Consider the following 17,356-nt stretch of genomic DNA (forward strand, 5'->3'; position numbering starts at 1 on the left):
TTTTGCTAATATCTACTTATTAGTGAGTACATACAATGCACTTCCGTTTGGGTCTGAATTACCTCACTCAGGATATTTTCTAGTTCCATCCATTTGCCTGAAAAACTCAGGATGTCCTCATTCTTAATAGCTGAATAGCATTCCATTGTGTAAATGAACCAGATTTTCTGTTTTCATTCTTCTGTCGTGAGACATATAGGTTGTTTCCAGATTCTGGCTATCACAACAAGGTCGCTATGAACATAGTGGAATGTGTGCCCCTGTGGCATAGTGGGGCATCTTTTGGGTATATTCCCAAGAATGGTATAGGTGGGTCTTCAAGTGGATCCATTTCCAGTTTTCTGAGGAACTTTCAGATTAAATTTTCATAGTAATTGTACTAGTTTGCAATTCCACCAGAAATGGAGGAGTGTTCCTCTTTCTCCACATCCTTTCCAACATGTGTTGTCACCTGAGGTTTTGATCTTAGACATTCTGATTGGTATAGGTGGAATCTCAGGGTCGTTTTGATTTACATTTCTCTGATCACTAAAGACTTTGAACATTTTTTATTAGATATTTTCTTTATTTACATGTCATATGATATCTCCTTTTGCAGTTTGCCCTCCAAAAACTAAAATAAAAAAATAAATAAAAATAAAAAACAAACAAAACAAAACAAAAAAACAAAAAACAAACCCCCGTTCCCTCCCCCTTCCCCTACTCGCCACCCTACCCTCTCCTGATTACTGGCCCTGGCATTGCCCTATACTGGGGCATAGAAACTTCACAGGGCAAAGGGCCTCTCTTCCCATTGATGAGCGACTTGGCCATCCTCTACTATACCTATGCTGCTGGAGCAATCAGTCCCACCATGTGTACTCTTTGGTTGGTGGTTTAGCCCCTGGGAACTCTGAGGGTACTAGTTACTTCATATTGTTGTTTGTCCTAAGGAGCTGCAAACTCTTCAGCTCCTTGCGTCCTTTCTCTAACTCCTTCATTGGGGACCCTGTACTCAGTCCAATAGATGGCTGTGAGCCTCTACTTCTGTATTAGTCGGGTACTCTCAGAGCCTCTCAGGAGACTGCTATATCAGGCTCCTGTCAGGCAGCACTTGCTGGCATCCACAATAGTGTCTGGATTTGATGATTGAATATGGGAAGGATTTCCAGGTGGAGCAGTCTCTGGATTGTCCTTCCTTCAGTCTCTGCTCCATTATTAGTCTCTGCAATTCCTTCCATGGGTATTTGGTTCCCCATTTTAAGAAGTAATGAAGTATCCATATTTTAGTCTTTCTTCTTCTTGAGTTTCTTGTGGTTTGTGGGTTGTACTTTGTGTATTCCGATCTCCTGGGCTAATATCCACTTATCAGAGAGTGCATACAATGTGTGTTCTTTTGTGACTGGGTTACCTCACTCAGGATGATATTCTCCAGATACATCCATTTTCCCAAGAATTTCATAAATTCATTGTTTTTAATAGCTGAGTAGTACTCCATTGTGTAGATGTACCACATTTTCTGCATCCATTCCTCTGTTGAGGGACATCTGGGATGTTTACAATTTCTGGTGATTATAAATAAGGCTGCTATGCACATAGTGGAGCATGTGTCCTTAATTACATGTTAGAGCATCTCCTGGGAGCCCAGGAGTGGTATAGCTGGGTCCTCCGGTAGAACTATGTCCAATTTCCGGAGGAACCGCCAAACTGATTTCCAGAGTAGTTGTACCAGTTTGCAATCCCACCAGCAATGAAGGAGTGTTCCTCTTTCTCCACAACCTCTCCAGCATCTGCTGTCACCTGAGTTTTTTATCCTAGCCATTCTGACTGGTGTGAGGTGGAATCTCGGGGTTGTTTTGATTTGCATTTCCCTGATGACTAAGGATGTTGAACATTTCTTTAGGTGCTTCTCAGCCATTTAAGATTCTTCAGATGTGAATTCTCAGTTTAGTTCTATACCCCAGTTTTTGATTGGGTTGTTTGCTGTTTTGGTGATTAACTTCTTGAGGTCTTTATATACTTTGGATATTAGCCCTCTATCAGTTGTGGGGTTACTGAAGATTTTTTTTCCCTATCTGTAGGTTTTTGATTTGTCATATTGACTATGTTCTTTGTCTTCCAGAAACTTTCCAATTTCATGAGGTCTCATTTATGAATTCTTGATCTTACAGCATGAACCATTTGAGTGCTGTTTTGGAAAATTTCCCACTGTGCAAATGAGTTCAAGGCTGTTTCCCACTTTCTCTTCTATTAGATTCAGTATATCTGGTTTTATGTTGGGGTCCTTGATCCACTTGGACTTGAGCTTTGTACAAGGTGACAAATATGGGTCTATTTTCATTCTTCTATACACACAGACAGCCAGTTAGACCAGCACCACTTAGAAATACTGCCTAACTTGTTCTATGAAGCCACAGTTACTCTGATACCTAAACCACACAAGGACCCAACCAAAACTGAGAACTTCAGACCAATCTCGTTTATGAATATCGATGCAAAAATATTTGCAAACCAAATCCAAGAACACATTAAAACCATCATTTTTTTTTTGTTTTTGTTTTTCAAGCAAGGTTTCTCTGTATAGCCCTGGCTGTCCTGGAACTCACTCTGTAGAGCAGGCTGGCTTCGAACTCAGAGATCCACCTGCCTCTGCCTCTGCCTCCCAAGTGCTGGGATTAAAGGCATGCGCCACCACCGCCCGGCTTAAAACCATCATTGTCCACAATCAAGTAGGCTTCATCCTATGGATGCAAGGTTGGTTTAATATATGAAAATCCATTAATGTAATCCACTATATAAACAAACTCAAAGAAAAAAATCACATGATCATATCCTTAGATGAAGAAAAATCATTTGACAAAAGACAACACCCCTTCGTGTTAAAAGTATTGGAGAGATCAGGAATTCAAGGCCCATACCTAAACATAATAAAAGCAATTTACTGCAAACCAACAGCCAATATCAAATTAAATAGAGACATACTTGAAGCAATCCCACTGAAATTGGGGACAAGGCAAGGATGCCCACTCTCCCTATATCTATTCAATATAGTACTCGAAGTGCTAGCTAGAACAATAAGACAACAAAAAGAGATCAAGGGGATACAAATTGTTAAAAAAGAAATAATGGTATCAATATTTGCAGATTATATGATAGTATACATAAGTGACCCAAAAAATTCTGCCAGAGAACTTTGCCAACTGATAAACAACTTCAGCAAAGTGGCCGGATATAAAATTAACTCAAATAAATCAGTAGTCTTCTTTTATATAAAGGATAAACAGACTGAGAAAGATAGAAAGGATAGCTGATACCTGGGTGGTAGATGGCAGAAGAAAGCTATATTATGTAATGTATGTAGAATGTCTCTTTGGAATGATGAGCTTGTTCTGGAATCTAAAGCTGTGATACTTGCAAAAGACATCAATTTTCCTGATGTCATGAAATTGTTCAACTAAAACTGTTTTTTTTTTAAAAAAAAAAAAAAAAGCAGGAGAAAGTCATAGTTAGTGAGCTCTTGTTGCATAAATATGAGGATCTGAATTCCATCCCAGCACCAATGTAAAAGAAGAATAAGGCATAGAGGCACATGTTTACAATGCCAGCAGTATATAGATTGAGATAACTACCTCCCTGGAGCTTGCTGCCTACCTAGCCTGGACTAATTCTGAACTCTGGAGTGCAGTGAGTTATCTTACAAAAATCGGACAGTTCCCAAGGAATGTATGCTAAATTCACTGATGATAAACATATTCATGTACATTCATGCGCACAAATGAAAGCATACACAGATACACACACAGAGAGAGAGACAGAGACAGACAGAGAGAGAGAGAGAGAGAGAGAGAGAGAGAGAGAGAGAGAGAGGGAGACAGAGAAAGAGGCAAAGTGTTGGGAAGTTATCTTACATTATGCACCAATCCTTCTGATTCGTCATTTATATCTCACAATATATGAATAATGTGTTTCCAAAATTAAAGTTATTCTCAAGTTTGTAATTAAAATTCTGCATTTTCCCTCAGCCTAAGTATCCATGATTGGTGAAGAAACTGTAGGCAATGATTGTAAGTGCATCAAGTTACCCTAAAGATTAGAGAAAATTTTATTCAATTAAGCATTTGTTATTCAAAATTGATTATAACACCTAAAGAAATGATGACTCTCATGGTTGTATAATAACTTCATAAACACAGAAAAGCACTTGACAGGAATCCAGTGCATATCTGTATTAGGCAGAATTCTCTTAAGGTGTAAAACCAAATATATTTGTATATGAGATTCATTGGAATGGCTTATATATAAGTGCTAAGTAGTCCAACAATGTCCATCATCAGAATGCAGAGGCTGAGAATCCAAAAGCTGCTCAGTTCACAATACTGAATACTCTAGCAGTCCCAATTCGGTACTAATTATTTAAAGGATTCTTACATCATCACTGGTCATTCAGTCACTATTGGAAGCCCAAGAAAATGGATTCCAATGTCAGTGCAGACAGGAGTAATGCACTTGTCAGTAAGAAGTAAAAGTAGGCAAGCAAACAAAATTGTTTTTTATTTCCCTTACCTCTCTTTATATATGGGTCATTTGTAGAATGTAGAGTTCACACACAGATAGGATCTCCCAGTTACTCTTTTCAGGAAACACCTTCAGAGTGTTCTTCCCAGAGGTATCTTAGTTAATTTCAGATCCTGCAAAGTTGACAATCAATATTAATCATAATAATACTGAAAATGAAAACTCATAAAAAAAACTAATGAAAGGACTCATCTTTGATTTGCTAAAAGACATCTTTATAAGACCTATGGCTAGCATCATCCTCAAATCTGAAGCACTGCATATGTTCCCTGAAGTGTAGAGAAAAAGCAGCTCTCAGGTTTGAGCAATTATATTTAATGTGAAATGAAGGTTGTAGACAAGGTAAAATACATTAAAGTTACATTGGAAAGGTTGTCACAAAGGTGTTTTTCTAAATAGGTAATATACAACTATTTATATGTATTGAAATACGTACATATTTTCATATTATTGTATATTAAATTATATTAATATAGTATATTATATATGATATAGACATATTTTGTAATATATACATATTTATATTCAAATAATGAAGTGGGTGTCATGAAATAATTCACAAAAGAGGGTCACATCTCTGTAAGCTAACAGCAAATAATCCAAAAATGAAATTAAACTATAATTTCATTCACAAAATCATCAAAAGAATAAAGTGTTTTGAACTAGACTTAGCAAAACTAATAGAAAGATTATATACATAGTAAATATAAAATATCCTCCATTGAATGAGGGTTGTATAATTGATAATTTTATTCTATCCGTTCTGTCAAACACATTCCTATTCAAATCTCAGTAGGTGTTTATTTGCTGTAAAATTGACAAGAGATCCTAAAATGTACAAAGAATTATAAATGACCAAGAATAACAGAAAGGAACTTGGAAGAGGCTACAATATTTAAACTTTCAGATATAAAAATTATTATAGAATAGCAGTTAGTAGCACAGAGTGCTGCTGGTATGAAGCTCACCATACAGAACAAAGATACATAGTTGAGAGCCCAGAAGGGACACATTTGTAGCCACATGATTTTCAACACAGGCATTGACAGTTAGAGCTTGAAAGACAAGTCTTATGGAAATAACACAGTAACAACCGGGTACTCACTGTGCCAAAATGTTTCTAAAATATATACATACACTTAGCTATCAATTAATTTCTCCTATAATGGGGGAATAGTAGACTTAATAAATATTACATGATAGCAGTTGAAAAGCCCAGTGCTATGAGTGGGTTAGCTCTTTTGGACTTGTTGACCAGTGGATTCCCATAGAACAATGACAACAGTCTATAATGTTTGTCATTGTTCTTGGTTCTCCAGAACTTGACAATAAGACCCTATATTTAAAGTCACCACTAACTGGAATCATAATCACAGACAAATCACATGGGTACTGACCTAGAAGCTTCATCTCACTGCCTAGCTTTCATAATGCTGGAATTTGCTACACACACTACTACAAATAAAATTCATCACCAATGTCACCAAATCTCAAACACAGTGTAAGGCATGCCTGCTGGTACAGTGGTGGCACAGTGTTCTGGAAGTAATGAAGCACATTCTGGCTGGGTTTAAAGTCACACAATGGGATGAAGTTTATACCAAGCCAGGTACCAAGGGCAAGAACTTGTGGCTCAAGAGATCATAGACCCTCGGAGGGAGTTAGTGCTGCTACTCTGCCAAATGGATATAGTGTTAAAATGACACATAATGATTTGCCTCTATATCCATAAATGGCCATCATTCACTTTTTGTCACACAAGCTTCTCCTTGCAGAAGATGGTCATCAACACAGACCTATCACTTTTCAAGGGGCAAAGATTAGAGACTTCAAAGTGTTTTGCCCAAATGGGACATTTGAACCACACATCCTTACCCCTAAAATTCTGAGTTCATTGCAAAGATGAGACAAAGGGACAGAAAAAGGTTAAAATGTTAGATGACTCCAAGGAAATAATATTTTTTCCAGAAACAATTAAGCAAGATGCACATAAGAAAAGTGATTATGACAATATGCACAAGACTTGGGTAGGAAAAAAAACCTGAATGAGACTAGTTTTTAAGAGACAAAGAGAATGGAGGAAAAGAAAGAAGAGAGGAGGAGAGGGAGAGTGATGGAGAAGGAGGGAGGGAGAGAGAGAGATGAAGAGGGAGAGGAGAGAGAGAGATGAAGAGGGAGAGGAGAGGGAGGTGGAGAGGGAAGAAGGGAGAGAAAGAAAGGGAGGGCAGGGAGGGGAGAGAGAGGGAGAGGAAGAGAATGATAAAAATGCATTGTATGAATTCTACAAAAATTAATAGAATAAATATCTTTGAAAACGATTACTCTAGCTGGGCAGTGGTGGTGCATGCCTAGTGAGGCAGAGACAGGTGGATTTCTGAGTTCAAGGCCAGCCTGGTCTACATTGTGAGTTCCAGTACAGCCAGGGCTATTCAGAGAAACCCTGTCTCAAAAAAAAAAGAAAGAAAGAAAGAAAGAAAGAAAGAAAGAAAGAAAGAAAGAAAGAAAGAAAGAAAGAAAAGATTACTCTCTACGAGTAAGTCTATCACATACAAGTAACCCAAAATGAGCCATAGATCTCATCTCTAAACAAAACTACAAGCAAGTGCAAATTGAAAAGGACCAAGGGAAAGATTTAGATATGATCTTGGCAGTTGGAGCTACATGACTATTTATTACAAGTGTTTATTAGAAATAAAGTTAAAACCTTCTTCCCCCTTCCCTTCCCCCTCTCCCTTTCCCTCTCTCCTCCCGCCCCCCATCTGTGTGTGTGTGTGTGTGTGTGTGTGTGTGTGTGTGTGTGTAAAATAGCAAGTACTACAGTGTTTTATGTGAGTGGAGAATTTTCACTCCAACTGTTTGTAGAGAGCTGAATATTTTACACCCCTGCAGAGTCTCCTCAGTAGCTGGCTTAGACAGATCTCAGTGACTTAGAAATCAAACTCACCTCATTTTCCATAGGGAATTTACATCCCACTTGAGTGCTAGAATATTATCTCAAGAGGCCCTGAAACTACTCTCTGATATGCACATTTTTGACTCTGTTGTGGGCTATTTTTCTGAGCTCATAAACCACTGTGACACACTTAATCAGACAGGCACAGGCCAATACCTATGTTATGTCCATAGTAGCAGGCCATAAAAATTAGCATAACTGATTGAAATAAGTCACTACATTTTTAAAATAAAAAAAAAAAAAGTGATCCATAGAAAAACTGGGCAAAGAGCCCTCGCTTCTTCTGGTCTTCTATGATAATATATGAAATAGTATTTGTCTTTTAAACTTGTCTTTTATTTGTATGTTTGCTTGATTTTTAGGGTTTTTTTGTTTGGGTTTGGATTTTTGTTTTGGGGTATTTGCTTTTTAGTTTGTTTGTTTGGTTTTTGTTTTTGTTTTGTTTTGTTTTTTGAGAGTCATAGCCTTTGCTGTTCTGGAACACACTCTGTAAAATAGACTGGCCTCAAATCAGAGATCTGCCTGATTCTGTCTTGAAATTGCTGCTACTAAAAGTATGTTATGTGTGTCACCACCAAGCAGCTCTAAACTTGTTTCTTGTTTTTGAGGAGAAAAAAATATAGTCTGTAGGCAATTGAGGTATAAAGAATATCCCCAATACTTTATGAAATTTAACCGAGTTTTTAAAAATCCCATCATTTCCTCCTTCATGTCTTTGAGACAGCTGTATAATTGAATCACAAAACAGGACTTTCCCCTCTGGGGAAATGATGATTTCCCAGGAATGATTTATAGTGTGAGATCTTGTGTTGCCCCTAAATGTTTCTGCCATAGTCTGCTCATCTCATCTTTTCCTTTCTTTTTATTTTTTTAAGTGCTGAAATTACTGAAATTTATTTTCAACCATAAAACTGAAAAGTTATACTATTTGGTGGTTCTAACTGTTTTATTTTATGTGTGTGTGTGTGTGTATATATATATATATATATATATATATGTATATATATATATATATATACATATATATATATATATATATAATTTTATTTACTTATATTTTGAATGTTTCCCAGTTTCCCCTCTGCAAATCCCATTCCATTCCCCCTACCCCTGCTTCTATGAGGGAGCTCCCCTCCCCTCCCCATGTACTCCCACCTCACCACCCCAGCTTTCACCTAAGCTGGGGCATCAAGCCTCTACAGGACCAAGGGCCTCCCCTCTCATGGATGCCAGATAAGACCATCCTCTGCTACATCATATGCAGCTGGAGCCATGGGTACTTCAATGTGTACTTTTTGGTTGGTTGTTTAGTTCTTGGGAGCTCTGAGGTCTGATTGGTTGATATTGTTTTCACTTGACACCGGAAACTCTTAGTGCTCCCTTTAACTTGTAAAAGCATGTATTTCACTATCAAAAAAACACTCAACGTGCTATGATTGCTGTGTTCTGCATATTGTGATAAGAAATGACTATTGGTTAATGTTTGATTCTCATGTGCATCATTAAATGTCTGTGTTTTTTCTTAATGCTCATGCTTTAATTAACGCCTTTGCAACTGTTTCTGAAACAAACTCCCATACACTTTCACATTCATATTTTCCTTTTTAGAAAACTGGGAAATGGATACATTTTGTCACATTTCTTAAATATTTTATGTTTCCTGGTTCAGAGAACACTACCTGTAGTTATATAACTTAATGAACTTACTGGTCTGCTGTGAGTATTGCATAGGAGTGAGTTTAACAAAATGGCTACAAAAGTTGCTTTGTTTGTTTTGAAATGTTGCTTTTTATTTTAACTTAAAATATTCTAACTATAAAATATGTTCTTTAGTCTTAATACAAAAATAGAAGGGAACAAAATAAAGAAAAATACACACACTATTTGGTGCTATTTGGTTTTCTGACAATTTTTATGAATTCATAGAAAAAGTAACAAGTCCAATGCTTTGTGCAGTTTTAGTAATGGTTTTGTGTGTGTGTATGTGTGTGTGTGTGCTTACAATTGCTACCTAAGAAATTAATCAGATACATAAAGGTGTTTTTTTTATATAGATGTGAAATTATTTGACTGCATCAGTGTATCTGTGGAGCACACCAGACAGATTGATAACACTAAGCACAAAATAAAAACAAAAAAAACAAGAATATGTTAATATTTAACTAAGTGTGCATGAATACTAGAACTGTGATTCTGTAGCACAAATTATTCTAAATTTATTTAGTTCCCTAGTAAGATTTTCATAGATTTTTTTCAACCGGATATAGTCACACTAGAAAAAAATGCAATTTGGTTTATTAACAGTTAGGATATCATCTGGAAATGAAGCTCATTGCAATCTCAAATGGGCTCTACAAGGAGCTAATGAGCAAGCTCCCGCCTGATATTGACAATTAATCAGGCATAAAGGCATTTAGGAGCAGGGCGCATTGACAAGCGCGTAGGCTCACACAGACTTCAGTGCAACATGATATGTGAACATATTTGTCTAATTGTTCTTCAGGTTTCCTGAACAAATTCCCACCAAAACACTTCATTATCCATAGAGGTGACGCATCCGCTTCAGAGTCTGTAGGAAGCTCTTTGGCTTGCTGTAACCATCTATAATGGATTAAATGAAGTTTTATTAGGCTTTGTTGCCAGTTTTCCCATTTAATTGCTATAGCAACCTGAAGCCAAAGTTGGATCATTGGATAGAGTAACTGAGCGATTCATTGTGCCCTGATTATCCTTGGGCCTTAAGGAAGGAAAAAAAATGTTTAAAGTAATTGGAAATCTAGAATAAGAAAAAAGATTTTTCCTTATACTTTTAAATTAAGGAATTATAAATTAATTAATATTTATATTTCTCCCTTTAAATAGCAGAAGGCACTCAAAACGTATATTTGATGTCAGCTAAAATTAAAATCAGTGTTTTATTTGACAATGATTCATTGCTGATTTTATACTGATATAAAAAGGAAAATTAAGCAAATGCTTATTTCATAGACTGATACATTAAAATCAACTGTGTTTGTGTCTACTAGGTACTTGTCATTTTATTATAAACATGTTATTATAAACATTTTATTCTGCTAGAAGGTCAAGTTGTGACACAATGACTCCCACACCCTCTCTTCATTACATAAGGCTGTAGATCTTCTCCCAGTTTATTTAATACTTTTAATTCCTAAAAAAGAAAAAGAAAAACATTGTCACTGCTAAATCTTATAGTTAAAAGAGGACTTTGCATACTAAGAAAGATGCAGTGACTTGGGGCAGAGGGCAGGTTGTCATCTGCTGTTTTTAGGTTCAGACATACTAACCACACTATGCTTTAGGCTGATTTGATCCTTTTTGTGTAGAAACTTGCTTTTCAAAAGGAAATTCAGCAAAGACTATCTAGCATGTTAAAAATGGGAAGGGCTAACTAAGCTAAATGAAGAAATCATAAATAAGTTGAATGAAAGCTATAAGAGATAGGCAGTGGAGAATCAATAGATTAAGAGCTACTGGGGAAATTACTGAAAATCAGAATGGATATTTTCAAGAATACAAGAAAAAATAAGCGATAGCACAATATTATTTTTGTGAAAATAAATTTGTATAAGGTATAAAGTATAAATTTTCTGGTAATATTATTTTGTAGATTTTTTTTCTTAAGCTGCAATTTCAGTGAGGAATAGATAATACATTGTCTTTTTAGAAAGGAGCATGAAGTTTGTTAGAGAATGTAATGATGGAAATATTAAGTTAGTTGGGAAATCAAAGTTAAAAAATATATTTTTCAGAATTGATGCAGACTCTACAACCCCACCAGTAAAACATGAATGGGACCACAGGAAACAAGAGGTAACAGTGAAACCGCCTCATGGCAAGCTTCCATGGACATCTGGGAGACTCCATGCTGTACAGCTAAGATAAGAATGGCAGATGCAGAGATGGTCCATGTTCCATTAATGCTTCAAGATGGCATAGAACCAACAAGGAATCCTGAAACTTTAAAAGTTGACACCTCCTTCCATGTCTCCCAACTACAATCATGTTCTCAAATTCTCAACTGATTTTTCTTCACAAAAGATGCCTTACCCACTGAGCCATCTCGCCAGCCCCCACCAGCTATTTCATATTGTTGCTGTAATATGCCTGTCAGTCATTAACACAGAACGATAATGAGACTCAAAGCATGGTCATGCTGACCACATATCTTATTCTGTTCTGTATATTCTGAGGTTCGTTAATCAACAACTGTAAACACCACTTAGGAATCGGAATAAAGGTCAGTTAGAACTACCTAGTCAAAGTAGCTTGAGTCAGAGCCTACCACTAGGCAGCACTTCCTGCTCATTGTGTGTGTGTGTGTGTGTGTGTGTGTGTGTGTGTGTGTTTCCTTTATAAACTGGCCCTGAGAAATGTTCTGGGTCATAGCCTCAGCCCCTAAATTCTGACCTATGGCTCTAATCAACCAATCTTAGGGTGTGCATTCAATAAACCATCCCTGTCTGAGTGAAAAAAAAGATACCTTCAGTGACTGAGAAACACAACAGATGGTGACACATTTGGATGAGTTATGTCATGAAATGGATGACCTAGCCATAATGCTGAGATATCAGGGGTAGGAAGGGAAGGGCCTCAGGAAAAGCTGGTGCCAAGACTGAAGTTATCAGAATCATGCATTGCATGAGTGCTGTTGGACTGGAATCTGCATGAGTGACCTACTCTTCCGAGGAACAGCTTGTTGGCACTGAACTCTAAGTGGGGATTGTTAATTCATCCTACACTATATGCTCATATATATGTATATATATATATATATGTATATATATATATGTTCATATATATATATGAATTCTATACTACCATTCGTGCATATAATACAGAAATATCCTGGTGAGGGTCAAACCTTCATTCTCTTACCCTTTATAAAAACATTCAGCCAGTACTTCAAACCAGGTTGGTGTTGGGGATAGATAAAATGTGTTGAATCAAGACAGAGAAACAAAAGTACCCCTAGTTTTATATCAATATTGAAAAGAGAATATTGAAGATTGAAAATATTAGGCTAGCTAGTAAATATTAAGTCTAGGGATAGGAAGAGATTGAAGCTGACTTAAGACTGAATCAGAGAAGAAATGTAAGAAAGAAAAGAAACTACCAGACTCTGGGGAGCACATGGGCAACATTTTATAAAACCCCACAGATTTAAAAATAAGAAACATGAATATTCTGAAATCAATAAAGTACTTTTAGGAATTTATCCTCCACACATGGTGACTTTCATAAAAGTTGTTTATGGAAGGCCATTTGGCAAAATTGCTTGTACTGTCAAATATTGAACATAAGTTGGATGTCTACCACAACAGAATCTATTAATAAAATATGCAAATCCAATTAATTTAACATTATATAACCATTAAAAGTATCCTGGGACATAGTCATGATCTCAAATATATTATTATTTAGAGAAGCAATAGGAGGGTGGGACAGACATGTATAATAAAATACATTTCTAAAAATAAACAGAACAGCAAAACTCATTCTTCATAGAAATCAGAAAAGTTTAACTTTTAAATCACTGTGTATAATGGAAGAACTGGTTGTTCTCCGTGAATAAGGGAGAAATTAACACTGGGATGAAAACAATTAAAACTGAAATCAGAGAAGACAGAAATTTAATGTAAAAAACATTTTAGCGTAAGAAAGAAGCAAGAAATGGTAAATATTCTGAATAATGAAAGAGCACTTTCTGAGTTAAAATTTACAGACTCACGAATTCCATGAATGGTAAGTAACAGTAAGTAACATTACAAATGGAATGGCATTCATGCTTTAAATTGTAGAAACAATGAAATTTATCTTATAAAGTCAGAAGTTCCTACTTTAAATGAGAGCTTCTCATCTCAAATACCACTTCTGCAACATTAGATGAAAAGGATTTCAGTGTCAGGACATGAAACATCTATAGTGCTTTCAAAATTATATCTTACCCAAATTACTCTTCTAGTGAATATGTATATATAAGACCAGATAATCTCAGGAATACATGTAACAAAATTGACAGACTCATTACCAAAATCAGTATGGTTTTAAAAAGAAAACTGAAATACCGTTTCACACAAATTGAATTTTACGGCCCCAAACTATGAAATTCTTGATACTGATGCTCATGAGCACAGAATGAAGGGTGCAGCTGCTGATATGTGCTGCTATGCTATGCTATCATATGCTATGAGATGATCTGTGGAAACAAGTTGGGGCATATTGGTACAAACTTAGAAATTCTATCCATGTCATTGACTTTCTTGGATGAAGCAATAAATAAAAATAAAATAAAATTCATAAATTAGATTAATTTGTATTCATTAATATCTCAGTGGCAGACAATGTCTGCTTCCCTGAGCTTATATGAAAATGTGTCTTCCCCAGACTCAACTCCCCAAATCCACTTATTATAATCTATGGCAATAATAATGGAATAACTAATATTGGAAGCATAACAACATTAAGCATCTAAGAGAAAAGATTAAATATCAATTGAGTCAATGATGAAATCTGGGTGATTCCAAATGGGAGACAGTAAGTGTGAAACAGTCCTTCATGGGCATGGTCTATGTCATAAAAATGTATAGAGGAAATATCTTATGTCTGTATGGATGTGGCACCTGTCAATAACAAACTTAATAGCCTATGTTATAGGAGGTAAACAGAAGGTGGCCCTTCCAGGAGGAAGAAGGATTCTGAAAGAGTACTATTTGGGAGATTCACCCAAGAAAATCTGATGAGACGCACGCATGGTAACTGGGTTCAACCAGCTATGTGGGAGAATGTACATTAAAATAAATGGGTTATGTTAAGTTAGCATGAGTATATAAACATTTTACCACTGTGCCATCTCTTCAGTCCTTTTTATGTTTTTTTTTGTTGTTATCATTATTGTTGTTGTATTTTGTGTATTTTTTTTTTTGAGGAGGTCGGCACCTTCCTATGTGTTCCATAATGACTTCACCCTTGCTATGTAGACCATGTGGAGAAATTTTAATCCAGCAACATGGCTGTTCTTGCAAAGCATCAAACCTAAAAACCTTCTAGGTCTATATGATCTAACCAGAATGCAGACACTCCCTGGATTATAGTATAATATGGCTGGAATACAGGCACACCCTTGGCACACACTTTTAACTCCTAACAATGAAGGTAAGTTTAGTTTGTTGAAGGAAGCAGCCTTATTTGAAAGTGATATCTAATTGAGGAGCCCACAAAGTGACAAATCAGAGAAAGATTTGACAGAATTCATCAGAGATAGGATCTACCCAACTCACATGAGAATAGCTCAGCAAAAAGAGGCCACATAAGAGCAGCAAGAGGAAGAACAAGAAAAGGATGGCTGTGTTGGTGGTGTGTAGGGAAGTTTTGCACAGACAGATTGCAAAGAGAACAAGCTAGACATAGATGAAGACAGAACAAGCCAGAGAATGAGAAGGAAACAGAAGATTACAACATATTGCCAAAGTTAATATGAATACAAAGCAGAATAATTTAGGCAGAAGTAGAGAGAAGCCAGATTGAATTAGTCAGCTTGGAAGATGTTCTGGTCTGACACACACAAACATACCCAGGCATACACATAACACACACACATACACACACACACACACACACACACAGAATAGCTGTAGTCATTTTGTCAGTGCCTACTAGTTGTTTCATATTGATGCTGTAATATTCCTGCCAATCACTGACACAGAAAAACAACCTGACTCAGAGCAAGGTCATGCTGATCACATATCCTGTTGTGATATGTTATGTTAAGTTTTGTTATATAATGAACATTCTGAGGTTTGGTATTCTTAAAAAATCTATGAAGATTTACTTTGGACCCAGCAAATCAAAGGTCAATGTGATCTATTATGTCTAAAATATCTTAAATCAGTGTTGGCCACCAGGCAGCACTTCCGGACCTTCACATGCATATGAGCTCATCCTGAGTTTTGTGGTTTTTTTTTTTTTCCTTTATAAGATGACAGAAAAAGATGTCCATTGTCATAGTTCAAATAATTCTGAACCATGTCCCTGATCTGAGCAGTATTAGTCTGTTCAATAAGCCATCACTGTCTGACTGAGATTCGTGTTCATATGGTTTGTGGAATAACTCCTAGAGCATGATTAGATTATACAAACTTCCACATTTTGGCATAGGGATAGTTAGAACTGAGAAAGACATGCTCTGGACTCAGCCTAAGGCATGTATTCACACACCTTGCATATGGCTTTCATCTTAGCCTGTCATTAGAGGAAATAAAAGAGACAATTACATTTGGCACCAAATATGGGACTCAAACCCATGACCCTGGGATTAAGAGGCTAGCCTCATATGTCCAATCCTTGAATTCATATCTCTTGAGTGCTGAAGATATAGAAGTATGCTGCCTTAGCTTTCTCTGGTGATTGAATCTGTAATTTATAAAGCCCAATGTAAGACTGGGTGTGCTAGTTAGTATCTGTAATCTCTGTACCTGTATGCTGAAGTAGGATATTGCTGTTTAAAGCCTATATTGGAAAAGACAGGGGAACAATGCTTAAAACAACAGCAATAGTAACATCAACAACAATAATAATAAAGAATTAAAGCAATAAAGTAACACTAGAAGAAAAGGAAGAGAAAAGAGAGTCATCCCACAAAATCTTTAAAACAAAATTACTTAAAATATTATGTTTAATAATGACTATCCCATTTTTTTACTAGAAAAATATTTTCTTTACAATGTCTTGTGATCACAGTTTTCCCTTTCCCTTACTCCTACAATATCCTCCTCTGTGTTCTCCTTCCAAAAACTCTATGCCTTTCCTTTCTCTCTCTTTAGCAAATAGGCACACAAACCAACACACACACACAGACACATATACATGCAAACACACAGACACACACAAACACACATACACATACACACAAACACATACACATACATATGCACACATACACACACAGACACACACCAAACAAATAAACAAAACTCACCAAATACAAAACTCTAATATAGAAGCAAAAGACCAATTAAAAAATGCCTAAACGAAGCAATATGAGGGGGAATCTACACAAACACTATAGAGTTCATTTTGTGTTAGCTAGCTACTTCTTGGAAACAAGCATGCCCTGAACTGTGGTCAATATACTCAGTGAGACTCCATTGAAGAAATTATTTTTTTGCTTTGAAAGTGGAAGTCCATTGCAAAAAAAACTTGCTTGTTGAGTGGAGATGCCATTTCTCTTTCTCCTCTCAGAGGTAAGACCCTATCTGTCTTGAACCCATGCAGGTCCTGTGCATGCTGCCACAGACTCTGTGTTCCTTTGACCATTGATTTCTTCTAGCTCTTAAAATCTGTCTATCTCTTCTTCCATATAGAATCCTCATCCCTGAGGGTAGAGGTATGATTAGGACATCCCATTTAGAACTGAGTATCTGAAAATCCCTCATTCTCTGGACATGGTCTAGTTGTGGATCTCTGTGTTAATCCCCACCTACTGTGAAAGAAGAAGCTTCTCTGATTATGACAGAACAAGTCACTGATCTATGGAAATGTCAGAATGTCATCATAAGTCATTTTATTACCTCATTTCTTTCTAAAAACAATAATCACATTTGGTTTTCCCTTAAGCCCAGAGCCTTTTCTGTCTCAAGGTTTCTTGGCCACCCAAGAAATGACAGGCATGGGTTCCATCTCATGGAATGGGCCTTAAATCCAACTAGAAGAGTAGTTTGTTATTCCCACAATATCTGTGCCACTATAGTGGCAGCATATCCTGAAGACTGGTCACCATTGTAGGGTACTGGGTCTGCGACCGGGTTGATGGTTACCTCTCTACTCTGGTAT

At 36.5% G+C, this 17,356-nt stretch overlaps 1 long non-coding RNA gene across 2 annotated transcripts in view; it reads left to right on the plus strand.

Moving 5' to 3' along the window:
* The window catches only part of LOC116088357, a 196,335-nt gene extending 182,506 nt beyond the window's left edge, over positions 1-13,829 (plus strand). For both annotated transcript variants that reach the window (XR_004117866.1, XR_004117865.1), the window contains one exon: positions 11,278-13,829. This is a non-coding gene — a long non-coding RNA (uncharacterized LOC116088357). The remainder of the gene's footprint in view (positions 1-11,277) is intronic.
* The last annotated feature ends 3,527 nt before the right edge of the window (positions 13,830-17,356 follow it).

This window comes from Mastomys coucha, unplaced genomic scaffold, assembly GCF_008632895.1.
Source record: "Mastomys coucha isolate ucsf_1 unplaced genomic scaffold, UCSF_Mcou_1 pScaffold14, whole genome shotgun sequence".
NCBI lineage: Eukaryota > Metazoa > Chordata > Mammalia > Rodentia > Muridae > Mastomys > Mastomys coucha.